Source organism: Urocampus carinirostris, chromosome 9, assembly GCF_059441175.1.
Source record: "Urocampus carinirostris isolate Australia breed hairy pipefish chromosome 9, RoL_Ucar_1.0, whole genome shotgun sequence".
Classification (NCBI taxonomy): Eukaryota; Metazoa; Chordata; class Actinopteri; order Syngnathiformes; family Syngnathidae; genus Urocampus; species Urocampus carinirostris.
In genome coordinates, this window is record NC_142357.1 from 3932449 (window position 1) to 3948043 (window position 15595).

A 15595-nucleotide genomic window follows, 5' to 3' on the forward strand; every position below is an offset into this window, starting at 1 on the left:
CCACTTTTTATCCCAGTTGAATATCAATACAAGTACTTAGGTTTGTTTTAGTCACTGGCACATATACCAAGAATTGTTACCATTCTTTGTTTCTGACTAGATAGGTATGGCTAATACCACTTTTTCAGACAGATACACGTACAAGTGATACATTTTTAAGTAGTCACTGGTACATATATCAAGTTTGGTAACCATTCTTTGTTTCTAACTTAATAAGTATGTACAATACAACTTTTTTCACACAGATACAAGAACACATACTCATCTTTTGTGTAGTCACACATACAGAGACAGAATATCTATACCAATAGTACCAATAGTACCACTAGTACGAATACTCCAAACACTTGAGTAGTCTCAAATACAGAAAGCAAATAATGCCACTTTTGGTGCGTTTAAATGCTTACTTGTACCACTAGCAAACACCAATACTAGTTGTGCTTTCTAATTGTGTTGTTCAGTTCTGCTTCTTCCCCCAGTAGAAATTCAATACAAGTATTCAACTCTTGATTAGTCACTGGTATGGATACCAAGTATTGTAACCATTCATTTCTTGACTAGATAGGTATGTTCATTACCATTTTTAAAGATAACAATCTTGACCCAAGTATTGACTCAAGTATGAATCAAGTATGCCTTGATTCATTTCGTTTGTTTTTAGTGGGGTTTTGTGTTCAAAATAATGAAATGAAAATTGACTGTTGGACACGCAGCGCTCAAATCAATTTGCAAAGTAGTACATGTGAAACGCCCGTCCTTCTGTGTATGTACCATCCGTCTGTCTCCCCTGTGGGTCACAGCTTGGACGTGTCCCGGGGGTCGATGCCCTGCTCGACTCACATCTGAGCAGCCAGGCTGACTAGGCGGCCCCAAGAAAAAGAGGCCCCAGGGGCTACGAGTACAAGCTGTCCTGCCGGACCCTGAGATGCTTTTGTACTCCATGCCGAATGCCCTCACAGATAAAGACAAGTCCTTTGTTTCAGTGAGACATTAGCTGTCCTGATGTAAATTCCAATTTAAATCACGAATTGCTAAAATGACTGTAAATATCGGAGTACGGAATGCACTTATTTAAAAGCTGCATGCGTGACTAAGAAAGAAACTAAACTTTTTTTTGTACAAGCTGCACTGAATTTTAAGCCACATGCCTCAACAGCTAAAAAATTAAACATATTAAAAAAAGTAACACGGTGTGCAGCGATTAAGGCACTGGTTTGCGGACTGTGTCTAGCGCAGCAGCCAATATTAATTCCATTGGGATTAACATATCTGCAGAAGTGCGACATAAACATTCTCAAAACCAAACATAATGTACTGCACTGACTAAAATTCAGACACCCGTACAATCGCAATAGTTTGTACCCTAGCTTAGCCTTGTGACTTTTCTTAAACTCAACAATCCCTTTGAAAAAAAAAAGAGGAGACCAAGTATTGCTATCAATACAAAAAAAGTGTGGCAACACTAATAATCGGGTAAATTTTTTCTATCGGACCAAAAACTCTGATGCCAGATTATACTGATATCAGTCCGATAACTGTAACCTCAATACATAATGTGTAGCCCTCGTTACTGAGTAACCAGTGGTGGCATATATAATGTTTCTTTATGTATTAGAGCAATGCCTGGTCTCTTCTCTATCACTTTGTCATTAGCATATCTTAGCATGTGTAAATGCTGTTGTAGTCGTACGGGCTTTTGAAGTTTAGTAAGTACTGAACATTGAGTTTTTTGGGGAGAATTTTGCTGTCTCACTCCTGCGTATATGTTCATGCCAATTGCATTTATATTGACTATTGCGATAGTTGATTAAGATAGACAGCTGCAATATAGTAAGCTACAGAGTTTAAAATGTAAAAAAAAAAAAAGCGGCTTGTATTCTGAAATTTAAGGTAAATTTGGGAGCAGATAAAATAACTGCAGTGGAACCACAATCCAATGAGGGTCACTTGATCTCCAACTGGAATAATCTGCCATAAAATACAAGTTAACATTGAATTGATTGAACGCTTCCCAGAGTTAAGCTATTACCCTCTTACAAATGACTAGCAAGCAACATATGAGGGAAAGTTAAATATGGAAAGAGTGTGTCCAATTCCCTTTTACTCAATTTGAGTTGTGTTTTCATTTTAGGATCGTATAAAGAGAAGTTAATGTCAAATCAATAGAACTTTTGATAATACACGATGTAATTTTGCTAGGACATTACCCGTCCTCAACGTTTGTCTCTAGAGCCTCATAATCATCACTCAAATTTTGGCGACTATTTCAGTTCACTAGGCTTATTCGCAATATTATGTTTACACTATGTTTTTGGGGCTCTCAAGTCTGAAAACAGCGCTTTGATGTATATTATGAAAATGTATCTTAAAAAGCGTAATCCACCTGTTTGTATGTATCTATGGGAGAAGACATTTTTCTACTTGATTTTAGCTGAAAATGACATCGCAGTTGCATGTTACTTTTGGAGCAGAAATAATATCCATGATTGGGCCAGGAATAAAACATATTGTTTTTAAGAAAATTACCCAACCTTTAAGTGCTTGTGAAGACTTATTTGTTATTTCAGAGTAGGTCAGGATGTTTTCAGTCTCCAATGTTTAAAATCCAAAGCACATTGATGACAAATGTTTTTTAAAACAGTTTAGGTGCTGTCACTTATTAAATGATTAATAATATTTTTTACAGTTGAGGTTGTCTACTGAAAAGTGTAATCAAAATGGAAGTAAGAATTGTCTTTTTTTAACTTCCTAATTCAAGTAATCGTTTGAAATTCCAGTTCAGAGAATTGGGCAGGAGAAAGATTCATGGTGTCCACCTATATTAGTTCAGAACAGTTGGGAGTTACACTGTATATAGGTAAAATGATCTTCATTTCAAGTCAATTGTTTCTCTTGAGGGTAGATGACTTTGCTTATGATAAATATATTTGTTTATTTTTCCTATTATAATAATTTTGAGTAAAATAAGAACATTTAAAATAAGCAATATTCAATACCATCCAGCATACAAACATCTTTCCAACCTATGTAATCTCCGGATGACATCAGGATATAGGCACAGTGTTGGCCATGAAACAACGGGAGTATGAGTACAAGTTTGAATTGGGTCAAGGAAGAATTCTGTTGTGTGGGGTTTTTAGAGACCACATTTACAAAAACAACACACTTAGCATGAATTGCAGTTTTAAAGAACACTTTTTTTTTCAATTCTAAAAGGAAACAGGAAGCCATTACGAGGACTGATTGGACTGAGGACGTCGTCAGGAATGTACGCGTTTACGCAGCCCACTTCATATCTGCAAAGTTATTATGGCCATCAGGTTTAGATTTACTTGGTTGCCGAATGCCTTTGTAAGTATAAGAAGATACGTTTTTGCAACTAATGCCTAATCAGACTGTAAGTTTGCTCTTACTTGTGCAATATAGTAGATATTTTATAATACTATTTCTAACAATATTAATAACATGATTAACATAATCATTACTGTATATTTTCTATCTAATATTTATTCATAATACATTATTATATTGTTAATAACAATAACTGTTGATTAATTATGGTTATTATTATTATAATTATTAATCCCACCAACACTAGCAATGTATTGAAGGTGCGTGCAACCCAAGCAAAAACTTCCTGATGAATTAGGCTACTGTAAAAATGTACTGGTCAACTGAGCAAATATTTTTGTCCATCTAATTTGATGACATAAAAAGGTATTTGAATCGTTACTTACCCGACAAGACCGGCGTTGCATATGAGGTGAAAAAGTCCCACGCGTCCCATGCGAAACCTCCACAATGTGGGTTGCATTGACTACATTTTTCGCCGATCAAAATAACGTTTTTTTTTTGTTGTTGTTGACTTTGATCACTAAAACAGTCGCTATCCTGCACACAATTTGTGATTATTTGAGATGTTTACTTCCTTTTTCATTGACTACAATCTACGATATTTTTCTGCCAATTGGCTGGTATAAACAGAGATGAAATCCGCTATTCGGCCTCAACAACGCGTGCGCAACTTGGTTAGGTCACACTTCTTTACAAACATGGAAATGGGTCTATACTTAACCACATTGTTTTGGAACACTAAACGTGCCCCAGAGTCAGAGACACTCCAACCTTTGTTCCAGCGGACCCCACAAAATTTGCTTTTGAGTCTTGGATGCAAACATCTTCAGAGGGGGATTTGTTTTCTATTAGGCCTGTGGTATCATGTTGTGGCTCCAACAAAACCCTTGTGTTTGTCTAAGAGGCTTTTGTTATTACTGCTTATTTGTTTTTCTTATCACTTCTCATCTAGTTAGCCAATGACTCTCCAATGAACACTAACACATTCAAAACCTCCAAAATGAACCCCCTATAAATTAACAGGCCATTTTAGTAATTGAGAGAGGAAGACAAAGTATCTGCTATTTTCAACAATCATAAAACCAAAGACGAGCTACCTGCATTGTGTCTTTGGGGGATTTTTGGACTTGTATATCACTTTGGTATGTCTTACATTTCACATTGGGAATTAATACAGGATGATAACTTGAGAAAAGTGCAACTGGAAAGCAGAAGTGTTGCAGGTGCACAGATATATTTATAATCTTAAGCTGTCGCTCTCCAGAAGAGCAAATCAAAGCCAGTAAAACATAAATGCCATAAATAAATGAATAGATGAGCAACAGCCCTGGACTGGAGGGATTCACCTAGCAATCACCCACATCAGATCAGATCAATGCTCATGGAAATTTCATGAAGCTTAGAATCTACACCGCTTCATATTTCACTATAATAACCCACAGAGCCGCAGGGGGAGAGGGGCAGAAGCGGGTAAAAGGAAGACAGAGGTGGGATGGAGAGATGGAGGTATGTGCCAAAGGGGAGGAGAAAATGGGGGTGGGGGGTCCTAGAAGGTGGAGGGCCATAATTGAGAGGTCACAGCGTTAGTTGTTACCCAGAGTGGAGGAGGAAAATCAGAAAGGGAGGCAGGGTAAGTTTGCTGTCCACTAGTCCAGTGGTCGGCAACCAACGGGCTGCACAATGGTATCAGGCCATTGATAGTTTAATACCGGGCTGCCCAGAAATAAAAAAAATATTTTTAATTTTCAATCTTTTTATCTATTGTTGTTTTAGTGGCACTGCTACGTTTCAGACTGAACTCATACTGGGTCTTTGAGGTGGTTCGTCTGAATCAAAATCAGTGTGTTTTTTTTTTGGTGGACACAAGTGAAGATAGCAGAAACTGATGAACCGGTGCTCAAAATAATGACAGTGCGGTATTTAATAACAAAACCAGAAACACAGTAACAAACAAGGGGTCACAAAACAAATAACATGTCCAAAAAAACAAACTCAACATTATCCAAATCAGAACAAAAGACCAAACCGGAATTAGAAATGCATGGAACAAAGCAACAAACAAACAAGAGGTTACAAATAAACCTAATGTCCAAACAAAATCAAACCTGACATGGTGCAAACCAGAAACAAACATCAAACCGGAAATGGAGATGCCTCACCACAGTGCGCTATTCGATCAGTCATTATAAAACCTCGGGATCATTAGGGACAGGTATGTGGAGATTGGGGTCAGGTGTGTCTTTCTCCTCACCAGGTTGGCGCGCTCTGGGGGAAGGTGGCGTGCCATCCTTGTGGGGAGTTTGCATGTTATCCACATATGCCCTTGGGTATTCCGGTTTCCTACCACATTCCAAAAACATGGCTGGGATGGGTCCAGCACCCATTGTTGGGTATAAGTGGGTGTTATTAATATTGTTATTATTATTTTAGAAAAAGTACAAACATGTATAATGCCGCCCTTGGGTCGGGCCGTGAAAATATTGTCAGACAATGGGGCAGTCCGTGGTAGAGAAAAGGTAGCCGACCACTGCGCTTGTCGGCCTTCACAAGTTGGACTTGCTGGGTGGGTTAGCTAATTGGCTCTGAGGCCGGTGTTAGCGTCTTCTCGGGCCCTCAGACGCCAGCTTAGGAGCCGATCGTATCGCAACCCGCGTCTCTGTCTTTTCCCCTCTCCACTCATTCCACGCACACATACATACAGTTTTTGTAATGCCGTCCCCCGCCCTCCAACAGTCTCCAGTGCTCAGGTGTGATCTCATAAGCGCTGCTCGCCGATCGATGCCGCCAGTGGCAGGGGGTTCAATAGCCCTGAATTACGGCTTCATTTCTCCCCCCCTACACACAGATGAGAGCCTCCCCCACTACCCGCCACCAAACACACACACACACCTCCTACCCTCTACTTGCAATCCAGATCAATACCCTACAATCTAATTTTTATCCATTTTTCCATAAACCCCGAGATTGCGTTTATTTGGAGAATCCGACAAGCTAAATAAAGCATTGCTTGAAAATGTCAGGGAGACTAATGCGCTGCTGGAAATTCATACAGAGAAATCAGATGAATGGAGCTTTTTGCTCTTAAGGCAGAGAATAGAAAGGGTTTTCGGGAGGAGGGGTGCTAAAAGATTCTACAAATCAATTGAGGTGTGGAAGCCACTACAACCTGAACTCTAATTATCCATCACAATTTTTTTTAAACAATGTTATGTTGACAGTTAACAATAATTGACAGTGAGTTTCCGCACTGGGAGAATGCAAATGTGGGAAGTATGTATCAAAGAGCACACTTCAGTTAAGACCAGTGTTAGGAGTAACATGTCCCTGGAATGCGTTTATGTTTCTCGATTAAATTGTAAAGCGTTATTAATAACATTTTAATAAGTTATGCAATACTTTTCATTTAGTCGTGGGCCATGTATTTCACCCCTAGGCCTTCAGCTCCAGTCTAAATTAGTGTTGTGTCGTTTGCGAATGAACCAGCTCTATCAGCTCCAGTCTAAATTAGTGTTGTGTTGTTGGCAAATGAACCAGCTCTATGAGCCTGCTCTTGGAAGTGAACAACAGGAGAGCCGGGCCCCAACTGATCAAGAGCTGGCCTTCAATGATGTCCTAGTTAGTCCGCCAAAACCAATATCCATCAAAAAGCCTTGATCATGTACAACACAGGCTATTTTCCAGAGCTTTTAAATATCAGTCAGCAATCAAAATGTATCATTATACATAATAATGCAAACATATAAAAATAAGATTATTTAAAATTATTCGTTCTCAAATTTTTACCTCCTCATGAGATACTCGTGAGGCCTTCTAGGTGGCACTCCTGTAGCCATTTTCGGATCTGATTGGCAACTGCAAATATCTATCAGCTAAATGTGGCATTCACTTATAGTGCTCATAAGCCAGCACTGTTGATTCTGAAAGCTTTGGGCAGATTTCAAACAGGATGATGCATTCTGATTGGATACAAATTCTCAACTAAAACTAGTGGATATGGTGTAACTAAATGGATACAATATATCATGAAAATACAAATATGAACAATAACTATAAACATGTAGACACTTTAAATTAAATTTACTTTTGTAACTATTATTATAATGATGTCTGATAGAGTAGGGCCAGCATAGGCTACCAAAACCCAGGGAAATGAGCGCCGTTCATTTCAGGGCGGTATAAAAAAAAACTTAACTTCCAAATTAATTTACATCATCATCATGGAGCAGATGCTTGTGTAATAAGAAGCGAGCGTGCTAAAGAGGCAAGACGAGACACGCAGTGTGGAAAATTCATCTCAATCTCAAATGGAGGTGTGGATTTTGCGCTGTGTTTTGCTAGCGCCGCAACGCTATCTCAGCTGGCCCGCTGTCTCCAGCTGGAGGCCGGGCATTTTAATCAACGGAGGGCCTCCGCCCGGGCTCAATAAAAGGCAGCGTTCACAAATAGGAGCAAGACAAGTAATTGATCTGGTGCTCGCTGCCTACTTTTATTGCCAGATGACTACACGCTGCAACGGCGGATGCGCCGCTCGCGTTTCGTGTGCATATGAATGAGGAGTGTATCTGTGAGTCTGTGTTTGGGTAAAAAAGCAGGCGGAGGATTTCCACCCTCATTATGTTCGCTTTGGCGCAGACATTATTGATGGATGCCTGCATTGGCACCTGCAATGACTAATGAGATCCAATGCAAGAGCTGTATTAAAAATTTGGTGGCTACAGAGATAATAGCATTCACTTTTGATTGACATTGACGATAAAGTAAGAACTTAACCCGGTGTTTGATAGTGCAGGAGTAATTTATACATTTATACATTTTCTATACATTCGCCTGCACACTTAAATAAGAGAACAGATGAGTTACAAACGTGTCATTCTTTAATGTTTGTATCATTACTCTTTTCTATACACATTACTGTTTTCTGAATCAAAAATATGGGTTAACTTGAAAGATAGACCTGTGTGTGTGTGTGTATGTATAAATGTTAGACTATTGTATTATGTTACTGCATACATAGACATAATCATATGACTAAATCATCACAATATGCACTTAGTTGTAATTAATACTTTTTATATGTATCCATCTTGAAGGGAGTATTTTCTTCTTGATGCGTTCTCAATAGGAGGGGATGGGACTCCCCTTTCTTATTTATTTTTCTTTTCAAACTACATCCTCTCTCTATTTCTCTCTAAAACAACACCCATAATGTATTCTGTCTTTTTATTTCATTTGTTTTAACTTTAATAAAAAACTTCTACGCAACAGCTCTGTTTTTCCAACCCAGAAGTAGAATCCAACACATGAAAGACAGAAAAAGAAATATCTCATTGTAATTATGTAAATACACTACCGCTCAAATGTTTGGTCTCACCCAGAAAATGTTTTTTTTCCGCTAAATGTAACACTTTTTTTGTGAATCAAATGAGGTACAAAATGAATAGAAAATACATTGAGGACATTGAGTAATTTTGAAATAATGAATTTTATCCTTCAAACTTTGCTTTGGTCAAAAAATGGAAATGGAAATGACTTAGCAATCCCAAACTATTGAATGGCAGTGTATAAATACAATATAATATCCCATTTGTTTTTCAAAAGATGTATGTTTGTTTTTGGGTACATTCTTTATTTTGATGTTTGTAATAATTCCAATCATGCAAAAAAAATAATGTTGAAAACTGGGAATTTGTTTAGACTTTTTTCATTGGAAACATTCCATTTGTGAAAAAGTTAAATGGAGATAGGTATGTTATAGCAACAACCATATGCATTTATGAATAAATACATCTACGTGTATATTTTATATATATATATATATATATATACTTATATATACTATACTATATACTTCGTGGTTCCACTTCGCGGGTTCAGAGCTCCGCAGGTCTAAAAAATAATAACAATAAAATAAAAAAATAAATAAATGAAAAAAACTTTTTTTTAAGCATTTTTGAAGGGGCGTCACTACTTCACAGATTTTCACTTTTCGCTGGTGGTTTTGGTCCCCATCAACCGGGTCTAAAAAACAATAATAATAAAATAAAATATATATTTTTTAAATTTTTAAATTTTTTATTTTATGTTTTTGAAGGGGCGCCGCTACTTTGCGGATTTTTACTTTTCGCGGGTGGTTTTGGTCCCCATTAACCGCAATAACCGAGGTTTCACTGTATACATATATATATATATATATATATATATATATATATATATATATATATATAATAATAATAATAATAATAATAATTTCCTTGTATTGTCATTCTGTGTAACAATGTACACAGAACGAAATGTCGATTGCACCTGACCCGTTGTAGCGAGCCGATGCAGCCGCAGCCAACAGAGGGCGCCGCCGACCACTTTTTAAGTCTTAGGAATGACTCGGCCGGGGCGCGAACCACCGACCTCCCAGTCTCAAAGCGGGCGCCTTACCATCTAGGCTACATATATATATATATATATATATATATATATATATATATATATATATATATATATATATATATATATATAAATATATATATATATATATAAATATATATATATGTATATATATATATATTTTTTTTTCTTTTCTTTCATAAAAGCATTTAAACCATTGAAACACTCATAATCAAAAAAGTAATGTGTCCTTTTCAAGCAATACATTTGAGTATATGCATTAAACAACTCAGACAAGAGATAACCAGATTTGTATTCTTGACATTTGTTAAATATCTTTTTATATATATTTTGAAATAGAAGAAAAAATAGCAAGTACAGAAAAATGTAACCAGCCACTTGAATGTTGGCCTTTAGTGCAGTACACACTAATATTTTTAATGTTAAAAAATTTTGTATCGGGTGAAGAAAAACTAAGGGCTATCGGGGACAATGTGGCAGCAGATCATCTTGTTTTAAAAATAACTGCTTTATTTATCAGATTTTCGTTCGGCGGCCTGGATTAAAAAAGCGGGCCAGATGTGGCCCACGTTCTGTTGAACAAAAGGAAGAAAGTTTTTCACTTTTTGTTGCCCAAGCAGCCTTTCCTGACCCCCCCTCTCCTTGTTTTTCTGTCCGTTTGTATTTTGGGAGACTTTCCTGCACCAAAACTAATTTCGATCCCCGAAGCAAAGGCAAACAGTGATGTCTCTTGTCATTTTGTCCGGTTTAAATTCAGTTCTTGACTTTTGTCTATTTCCCTACCGAAAGATGCCTCCAGCACACCTAATATCGAGCTAGTGTGAGACCTCCCCTCCCCATATTTGTCTGTGCGTGCGCGCTGATACCTTCTGCTGCATGCAACGGCGGCCTTAATGTGAGCAAGCAGGCCCTTTTAATATCAGCAGAGACACGGAGCTGGCGCGGCTGCATACTGAGGAGGGAGGGATTGCCTTTTGAACGACAAGCCCGATTCATCAATTTTCTCAATCTGTGGCCGGCACCTCTGTGCCACGCACAAGGGCCCCTCTGACACGCATTATTATTACCGCTTTATATGGCACGGAGAAAGGAAAAGAAAGCGCCTTGCAGATGAATGTTATAGAGACAGCAATCCGGGTAAAGGTGATACACAGCCAAACATGTAGATGCATTTATACAGGGTTCCTGAGCAGGGTAGGAAATGACCTGATAATAGGAGAGGCAGTGTGATTGGTGGGTTGTAAATCCCAGAAGTGGGTAAGGCACAGGGTGGGAGGGGGGATAAGGGGATGCAAAGACAGAGGAAGAGAGGAGAATGAAAAACATTCTTTTATTCTTATCAGTGGAGAGCTTAATTGCCTTTGATGAGTCTAATTGGAGCTTTCTGAAGTCTAATGGCAGAGGAGTCCTCAGAGACAGCGGAGAACGCATTACAGTAATGGCTTCTCTCCCAATCTCAAAAGTCCCCTCCTCGTCTCCTCCATCCTGGACTTATGTTTGGTTTGTGCCGTAACACACAAGACTCTGGATTCGCATGCGCTGGTGTTTGCAAAGTAGCAGCAGCAGCAGTATTGGCTAGTGTTGACTTAATTAGGTCTGTGTGCTGCTCGCTTTCCTGTCCTCAGCACAAGTTGATTAGCAATGCCAGCTGTCCCCGATGTAATTCAGGTTGCGCATGCACGTACGGGTACGGGATCGGGCTCCGCCAGCTGCTGCATTGGCCTGCCAATCCTCCGTGATTAGTACCCACTGGCAACTGGGCTCAAACTGGTGCCAAACATACCCAGGAGGGCAACATGGCCCACGGTAATCCGCCATCTCTCTCCACCACCTTCCTGTTCTCATCCACTTTTCATTGCTTTGTTCCTCCGAAGGGCCCGTGGGCGATACGAATGTGAGCGGGCTGTGAAGAGGGCAAAGAGCAGAGTGGGATCTCTGCCTTGACACAGTGTCACTGTGACTGTGCCAGTGCTTGGCACGGCGCATTGCTAAACTCATATTGGATGACCTCTGTTCATTCAATCTCATTTGTGGAGATTCTACAATTGGTGCTTGTCTATTAATCTCAGTTTTGCAAAAATGCAAACTCTCTGATAAGTTTATCCTGTTTTTGATATTTGAGACCAGAAAAGGATATTTCGTAGCATGCCAGTTCCTAATTTTGACTATTATTGCACACTGTTGTTCATTGTTTTGAATTTTAAGTCTTTGGCGCAATCGGCAAATCATGTTGTTCTTTGATATCCACACTGTTTAGGGTGGATCTGTTTTTATAACCTAAAACAGTGGTTGGGGACCTTTTGACTCAAAGAGCCATGAAAGCAAAATATTGAGATTTTTTTTCAGTTAGCGACAAAATATGTTTCAAGACAATATTCAACAAAAGCAATAAACCCAATCCCTGAACGAAGGATAGTTCTTCAGCACATTTTATTTCACTGTGTGGTATATTAAATAATAATAATGCCTGAGGCTGTGTCCGGTATCAAGAAATATACCACCTACAATGTGTTATTCTCCTGCAGTTATTTATGCATGGTGAGGTGACTGACATTTTCGTCATAAATCGTGGTTTCAAAACAATGTGTGAAAAGGGTTATTTTCTAAAAATGTCACAAAATACTGAAAACGAGAATAGGGATTCATTGGAGGAGTGTGCTATGTGTGCAAAGATGTGCCCAACCAATCAAATTACTTAAGTTGCTTGGTTGGTGTTTTTGGGTGTTTACGGTTTGTTCTGTGGGTTTTCATCATAAAGCGCCTGGACAGTGAACATAGCTTTTTAATGCGCTTTCATATAGAAGAAATGACACCCCAAACGGGGTCTGTTGGTGTAACACCGCGAGTGTAAACAGTAGTAAAATGTATATATACCTTGTATATTTTGGACTGAACAAGGAGTCATCGGTTTTACTTCTGCTTCACTCTCATATAGGAAACTCACAGAAAAATTACATAAGCCCTTGATTTATAAAAACATAGGAGCCATACATTCCCGATCCTTGAGCTAGGATATGTAACAATAAGAAAGGGCTCAGATGAGGGCTTTTAGATAATGAGGGACTTTCCCTCCCTGTGTTCTTTGCAAGTTTATAATTAATTCATGTCTTCTTTCCCTTTTTTAAGTATCTACTTATCACTCCCAAATAACTAAACATATTTTTACTTCAAAAGCTGAATGGAAAAAGTTTCCCAATTCCAGCATCCATTTTCTGCACAGCTTATCCTCACTATGGTTGCAGGGATGCCAATATCCATTCCAACCAGGAGACACCCTGAACTGGTTGCCTGCCAGTTGCAGAGCACATAGAAACAGACAACTATTAACACACTCACTCATACCTAGGGACAATTTGGATCCGCCAATCAACCTGCCATTTAACTTTTTAGAATGTAAGAGGAAACCGGAGTTCCCGTAAGAAACTACCCCAGACATGAGGAGAACATGCAAACTCCACACAGGCAGTGCTGGAATTGAACCCAGTACCTCAGAAACAGTGGGGCTTAGGTGGTTACCAGTCTTCCACCGTGTCCCCCCTCGTATTTCAGCCATGGTGAGAAAACCACAAAGAAACGAGAAAGTAATGTTCGCGCTGTGTTACTCCCTTGTTGCTAACTTGGCATTGCCACATTACAGTCACTGTTTGGGGAAAAAAAGTTAAAGGAGCTGGGTAGAATATGGAACTTTTTTACTTTCACCCACCATATCTGGCTTGTGTCATATATGCAGCCTGTGTCAAGCTCCTTCATGATGTGCGTGCAAGTACGTGCATTTCTTTAGACATGCTGGAACATTTTTTCATATTTCTTGCAGTTTGGGTTGGCGTTTTGGCGGTACTTGAATGTATGCCTCTTCTTACTTTCAGCATTTTCGTTTTACACTAACAAATGGAAACAAAAAAACCTGCAGGGACAGGCATGAAGAGCATAAAACACCTTGACATTGACATATGTGGTGTAGACGAATAGTGAATATATTTTTTTTAGAATTACCCTTAAAATGAACTTCTACTATAAATTATATTGTATTTGCTATAAAGTCCAAATTCTTCAACCAAATTTTGCAAATGGTACTACTGTTTTGAGCAAAACCAATTGAAACATAGTTTTAACACCTCTAGGATTGAGGGGATGATTTCATTCATAGGGGCAAGTTTGGAATAAGTGGATGTGACAAGGTGAAATAGTGGAGGGCTGGGAAAAGATCGGGTGTTTATGCATACGTTTCCTGCATGCCTGGCATGCACACACAGACACGCGCACACATGCAAGGCTAAGCACATTTACGGGTTTGGCAGAGTGGAGATCTGTTGAACGGCTCTGGCATGGCAAAGTCTGCCCACCCATCTGCCCTCTGTCTTCCTAATGCAGTTAGTGTCAACGCGCCTCGACTACCTTCGCATGGACACGCCCCCCTTTGCTGCAAGTATGCAAACACGGACACGGATCCTGTCAATGTACAGTAATTAAAAGACATCCAGACGCATGCCAGGGAAGCGGCCAGCGAGCTCTCACAAATGTGATTTTGTCGAATGTTGGCACTTCCAGCAGGGGCTTACATGCTAAGTCCATCAGTAGTTGAGATTACAGACAGATTTATGTGATTTGACATTCTCCCCGGAGACCCGTGTCCACGCGTCAGTTAATCACCGTTTCGCGTTCACTCTCCTTGCTGCTCGTTTCACCGCCTAGTTGTAAATCTTCGGCGATGCGTTCTGATGTAACACTCCCACCATTCGCACCAGCTCAAATCACACTTCCAGTGTGGATCGCTTTGCCGCTGTCTCTCACTTTTGCTGGGGTTAAATCTCAATAAACCCGCTAATCAAAAGGTTAAACCTCTCACTGACCTTCGCTTGCTCCGTAAAAGATGAAAAGAACATTCCTTCAGTTAGGTGTCAAATTTGCTACTGGATTACGCCATTGTATTTTCTCCGCTATTAATCAACAAAGACAATTGCCGTGATGCCCTGAAGCCCCGCGCACACCTAGCTCCAACGGTGTGCACCGGCATTGACGATCGGCATCAGATATGCAGGGGCACTTTCTGGTGAAAAACAACGTAGCACCAATTGTGTTTATCATTAAACGTGTTTGATAATTTTGGCACTCAATCGCCAAATTACTCCAGTGTGTGAAGCACCAAGTGAAACAGCAATCTCCTCATTTCCGAAAAACAAGTCTAGAAACATATGTGAGACCCTTCTAGTCCGTTGTTTTGCCAACATTATTCATATGATAAATAACAGATGCAAAAGGGAATGTTTGACAGAACGTTATTCACTATATACTATGTACCTAAAATACCGAAATCCCTTGTTGTATCGCGGTTTACTTTCAATGTTTTCGATATTTCGTTATTTTCATCATGCATTGTGTTCTGCAGCATACAACACACAGCGAATGCTCTTTAAGGAGGCTGGTCGCGGATGGCTTTGCGAATGACTGTCTTTGTGCATGATTGTGATAAGCTGGTGTATGCTGTCAGTCAAACAGCTAGGCAGGCGGACAAGCCAATGTGTCTACCAAAGCAAACTGTGAAGCACAACGACAGCTAGTATTTTAGAGGTGCGTTACATTTAGAACAAATTCCTCAAAAAAAATGGAATCTGGGGAAAGTCAGAAGAGCGCAAAGAAATGCTGATCACCCTTTGGAAGTATTTAGTTATACAAACAATGTATTCAATCCGAAAACACCAGATGTCAACATCTTGGAGCAAAACGGAAAACGACACTGCTGAAAACAGTGTGCGAGGGCTCCTTGCCTAGCTAAATCAATTTAATTTCTGTGTCTTGACATAATTCATATAGTAAATTCTTCTTGAATTGCCAAAAGATC

The 15595-nt window shown here is 39.3% G+C and overlaps 1 protein-coding gene across 3 annotated transcripts in view; it reads right to left on the reverse strand.

The window, feature by feature from the left end:
- Window positions 1-15595, reverse strand: part of ebf1a (EBF transcription factor 1a) — a 144615-nt gene that overhangs the window by 44126 nt on the left and 84894 nt on the right. The gene's annotated exons all lie outside the window — the stretch shown is intronic.